Below are 6,000 nucleotides of genomic sequence, written 5' to 3' on the forward strand. Positions count from 1 at the left end.
TTCTGACTGCATGTATGATTTAGGAGCGTGTGTTAGTATAATGCCATTGTCTATATATGATACTTTGAGGCTCTCTCCCTTAAAAAGGTCGGCAGCTCATTTTTTGTTAGCAGATAAAAGCATTATTACAGTAGTTAGAATTGCTGAAGATGTATTAGTGAGCATTAAGGGGCTCACATTTCCCATTGACTTCTATATCCTGGAAATGCACCCTAATGACTCAGGAAGACCATCATCAATCCTGCTTGGAAGACCATTCCTGAAGACTTCGAAGTTCAAGCTGGATGCATTCTCAGGAACTTACTCCTTTGAGATAGATGGCAGAGCAGTGAAATTCAGTTTAAATGAAGCTATGAAGCACCCTCCGGAAGATCATTCTATCTTCCCGTGCGATATCATTGATGAAACTGTAGCTGAAGTTCACCAAGAAGAAATAGAAGAGAAGCACATGGAGCAAGGTCTAAGTGTGGGGATACCCTCTGAGCACAATGAGGACACTTTGCCATTATCACTAGCCCCGGATGATCTAGAACCTATCCATGAGAAGAAATTGGAATTAAAGTCTCTTCCTCCACACCTCAAGTATGCTTACCTTGAGGATAAGCAGAAGTTCCCAGTTATCATTGCAAGGGAACTCACTTCCCAACAGGAAGAACAGCTGCTTAGGGTACTGAGAAAACATAAGAAAGTAATTGGGTGGAGCTTGGCGGATATAGTAGGCATCAGCCCTCGAGTTTGTGAGCACATAATATTCTTAGAAGAGGGAGCAAAGCCTGTCCGTCAGCCTCAAAGAAGATTGAATCCCACCATCTTAGAAGTTGTCAAGAAAGAAGTGACCAGGCTACTTGAAGCAGATATCATTTACCCCATCTCAGACAGTGAATGGGTCAGTCCAGTACAAGTGGTGCCCAAGAAGTCTGGAGTCACAACAATAAAGAATGAGCATGGAGAGCTCCTGACAACTAGAGTGCAGAATTCATGGAGGGTTTGCATTGACTATAGGCGTCTAAACCAAGCCACTCGCAAGGATCATTACCCCTTGCCATTCATTGATCAGATGCTTGATCGCCTGTCAGGTAAATCCCATTACTGCTTTTTAGATGGTTATACAGGCTGTTTTCAAATTCATATAGCTCCTGAAGATCAGGAAAAGACTACTTTTACATGTCCTTTTGGGACTTATGCTAATAAGAGAATGCCCTTTGGCTTATGCAATGCACCAGCCACTTTCCAAAGGTGTATGATGAGTCTTTTCTCTGATCTTATTGAGAACTGTATGGAGGTTTTTATGGATGATTTTAGCGTATATGATGATTCTTTTAGCCTTTTCTTGCATAGTTTATCTAGAGTATTAGACAGGTGTGTTAGTACAAATCTTGTGTTGAATTTTGAAAAATGTCACTTTATGGTGAAACAAGGAATTGTACTAGGACATGTTATGTCTAATACTGGTATTTCTGTAGATCCAGCAAAGGTATATGTCATTTCTAGTTTACCTTACCCCTCATCTGTGAGGAAAGTCCGTTCGTTCCTTGGCCATGCAGGTTTCTACAGGAGATTCATTAAGGACTTCAGTAAGGTAGCATTGCCTTTATCCAGATTGCTGCAGAAAGATATTGAGTTCGAGTTCAGTGAGGATTGCATGCAAGCGTTTGTTAAGCTGAAGATCGCCCTGACTCAAGCTCCAATTGTGAGAGGACCAGACTGGAGCTAGCCATTTGAGATTATGTGTGATAAACCACTATTTTATGGTTTATATTGTATTTAATTGAGTGGTTTTTATCAAGTCTTTACCCACTTATTCATATGATTTGCATGATTTTACAATTCCTTCCTAGTTTAGTTCTATGGTTGAAAACTTGCTTCCTACAAGTCTTTAAATTGTATATTTTAATTCTCCTTTATCCCATTCGATGACGTGATCCATGTGTTAAGTGTTTTAGGCTTCATAGGGCAGGAATGGCTTAGAAAATGGAGAGAAAGCTTGCAAAAAAATGGAAAGAACACAAGAAACTAAGGAGATGACCAGCGAGCATCGATGCGCACGCATGGCTCACGCGTGCGCGCGAAATGAAGAAATCTGCAGTGACGCGTGCGCGTGCCTGACGCGTATGCGTGGATTGAAGTTCTGCAAAATGATGCGAATGCGTGCTTGACGTGAACGCGTTACACACCAAAACGAGCAGCGATGCGGACGCGTGACCGACGCGTACGCGTGACATGCGCGATCTGCAGAATTAACAGAAAATGCTGGGGGTGATTTCGTGCCGTATTTTAACCCAGTTGTCGGCCCAGAAACACAGAATAAATCTAGGAAACATGCAGAGACTCAACACACATTGAGATACATTCACATACATTGATATTAGGATTACTTTTAGTTTTAGATCTGAATTTAGAGAGAAAATACTCTTCCTCTAGGTTCTCTTTACATTTTTCTTTATTAGTTTTATGCTTTTGGATATTGAAGAGTCATCACCTCCGTTGAAGATATTATCTTAGTTTGTTTCCTATTTCCTTACTCTGTTAATTTCCATTTATTTTAATTAGTTTGTCACTTACTCTTCCATGTTCTTATTCACTTTATTTAGAGTTATGATTGGATTATTTTTATGGATTGTTGATGCAAGGGATTACTTTTACTTTTAATTAATTTTAAATCTCTATTTTATTTTATTTAATTTATTATGTCTTCTTATATTTTTCTGAGTATTATATCCATGTCAATGGAGTAGATTTTCTACTTGACATGGGGTTGATTAAGAGGAGACACTTGAGTTGGAATGCTCAAGTGTTTAGTTGAATTGAAAGTTGTTAGCTAATTCTGTTTCTACTAGTGCTAGACCTTCCTAAGGGAGAGGACTAGGATTTGCGGATAAGAGTTAGCTCAATCACTTGACTTTCCTTTATTTAGTAAGGCTTAACTAAGTGAAAACAACAACCTCTTTATACTACACTTGAGAAGATTCTAACAAAGATAGAACTTCCAATTAATCATTCCCCCAGTCAAGGCTTTTTATATTAATAATAATTCTTAGTTTTTATTGCTTTAATTTACAATTATTTAGTTGCTCATTATCTAACTCAAACTTTCTTGAAAATTCCTGATTAATAAATTAGCACCCTTTCCTGCAACTCATTGGGAGATGACCTAGGACTCATTTTCCCAGTATTTTTATTTCTAAAATTTGTGACAACTTTTCTAAATTGACAAGGCAGATCTTAGCTGGTTAAGAACTATACTCACAACGTATTCCATATTTTGATTTCTTAATTAGACGACTTCTGCCCCCTAGTCAGGGGTCCGGGTCAAGAAACCCACCCAGACCAAAACCCGACCTGACACTAAAACAACAATTCATATGTCTACCCACTCTAACTACCCCTAAATCGTGTTCCCTCCCATGTAATGCCCTCTTGAAATTAAAACCCATTTTCATTGCACATAGGGACTTGAATACTTGATGGAGATTTGATATAGAGAGATCTTGAAAGAGTTCTTCTCAATAGCCTGACATGATTGTGAAAGGAACCACTGCTACACTGGACTGAGTAACACTGCGAGATTGAAGACAAAAACTTTTCTTCTTGGCGACGGCAGAGCAAATGAAGAGGGAGATGCATATAGAGCTGCCGCCGGCAAGGGTTGTAATGTCAGCTGTCGTCAAAACCACGGTCATTATTCGTGGAGATGGAGAGGTATGCCCAATTTTTCCTTTCTGATAATTTATGCAATCTGGATGGGAGGGCATGTTGGCCAATTGTTGACAAGATGATTTTTTTACTTTAGGATGGCGAGATTGTGAGCCAGCTCATTCCCCTGTCGAGGAATCCAGGTAAATCTACAGTTCGAGAGTCTCTTTTGAATTGTTCTTATGTCTTGAATAATTGGATCCACTTTCCACATGTTATTTTCTGATTTGAGAATTTGAACTAACCAGCGGCAGTCTGATTCAGTTATTACATTTTCAATGTTGAGATTTTCTGCTAGAATGATTGCTTTTCTAATTGTAATTACTTCTGTAGTGAGACTAGAGTTTGTAGGAATCACAGCTGTAATCCCTTCCTAAACTGATCCGTTAGATTCCCAGATGATAGTTGTGGTGCACGAATTGCGAATCACACTTTTCACAACGCGTACCACTAACCAGCAAGTGCACTGGGTCGTCCAAGTAATACCTTACGTGAGTAAGGGTCGAATCCCACGGAGATTGTTGGTTTGAAGCAATCTATGGTTATCTTGTAAATCTTAGTCAGGGAGTCAATTATGTTTATCAATTGAATTGTGAGTAACCAGAAGTGGACTATGATGGATGATGCAGAGATCCACTTCTGGGGCCCACTTGGTGTGTTGGTGCCCACTTGGTGTGTGCTGGGGCTGAGACTTTAAGCAATTCACGTGCAGAGGCCATTTGTGGAGTTGAACGCCAGTTTTTGTGCCAGTTTGGGCGTTCAACTCCAGTTTTTGATCCTTTTCTGGCGCTGGACGCCAGAATTGGGCAGAGGACTGGCGTTGAACGCCAGTTTACGTCGTCTATCCTTGTGCAAAGTATGGACTATTATATATTGCTGGAAAGCCCTGGATGTCTACTTTCCAATGCAATTGGAAGCATGCCATTTCGAGTTCTGTAGCTCCAGAAAATCCAATTTGAGTGCAGGGAGGTCAGAATCCAACAGCATCAGCAGTCCTTTTTCAGCCTGAATCAGATTTTTGCTCAGCTCCTTCAATTTCAGCCAGAAAAATACCTAAAATTACAGAAAAACACACAACTCATAGTAAAGTCCAGAAATATGAATTTTTCCTAAAAACTACTGGAAATAAACTAAAAACTAACTAGAACATACTCAAAACTATATGAAATTATCCCCAAAAAGCGTATAAAATATCCGCTCATCACAACACCAAACTTAAACTGTTGCTTGTCCTCAAGCTACTAGACAAATAAAATAGAAGACTAATAGGTTGAGAAGCAATAATATCTCAGAGTTTTTGATTGAAGTTCAGATCCTAATTAGATGAGCGGGACTAGTAGCTTTTTGCTTCTGAATAGTTTCAGCATCTCACTTTATCCATTGAAGCTCAGAGTGATTGGCATCTATAGGAACTCAGAATTCAGATAGTGTTATTGATTCTCTTATTTCAGTGTGATGATTCTTGAACACAGCTTCTTTATGAGTCTTGGCCGTGGCCCTAAGCACCTTGTTTTCCAGGATTGTTTTTCTTTGGGAGCCATGATCTTAGTGATCTCGGATAAACACACCAAACTTAGAGGTTTGCTTGTCCTAAAGCAAAAGAAAAGAAAGGAGAGGGATAGAAGGAGATCGAGGTGCACTTATTGATGGAGGAGGGGGAAGGCCGAACCCAATTTAAAGGGGTGGGGGGTGGATTTTCGAAAAATTGGAAGAGATAAGATGAAAAGATTGAGTTGAAAAAGATAAGATAGAAGATATAGTTTGATTTTGAAAAGATAGGATAGATTTTTGAAAAAGATAAATCTGGGTTTTTGAAAAAGATAATATGAAAAAGATATTGAAAAGATTTTAGAGTGAAAAAGATAAGATAGAAGATATAGTTAGATTTTGAAAAGATAGGATAGATTTTTGAAAAAGATAAATCTGGGTTTTTGAAAAAGATAATATGAAAAAGATATTGAAAAGATTTTAGGGTGAAAAAGATAGATTTGTTTTTGGAAAAGATTTGAAAAGAGTTGGATTGATTTTGCAAAGAGGGTGTGTGCTTATGAATTAAGATACATTTGATATTTTGAGGGTAGGATTTTTAGAAATCAGGGTTCTTAACATGTTTATGTAAATAAAATCATGTATTGAATCATAAAATTATAAATTAGAATGGAAATACGTGTGGGATTACTGGATTTGGCTCCTCCCTGTCCTCCTGGCGTTTGAACGCCTAAACACTGCCTGTTTTGGGCGTTCAGCGCCCAAATGCTGATCTCCTGGGCGTTCAGCACCCAGTTGCTGCCATTCCTGGCGTTCAAC

This window comes from Arachis ipaensis, chromosome B04 (genome assembly GCF_000816755.2).
Source record: "Arachis ipaensis cultivar K30076 chromosome B04, Araip1.1, whole genome shotgun sequence".
Classification (NCBI taxonomy): Eukaryota; Viridiplantae; Streptophyta; class Magnoliopsida; order Fabales; family Fabaceae; genus Arachis; species Arachis ipaensis.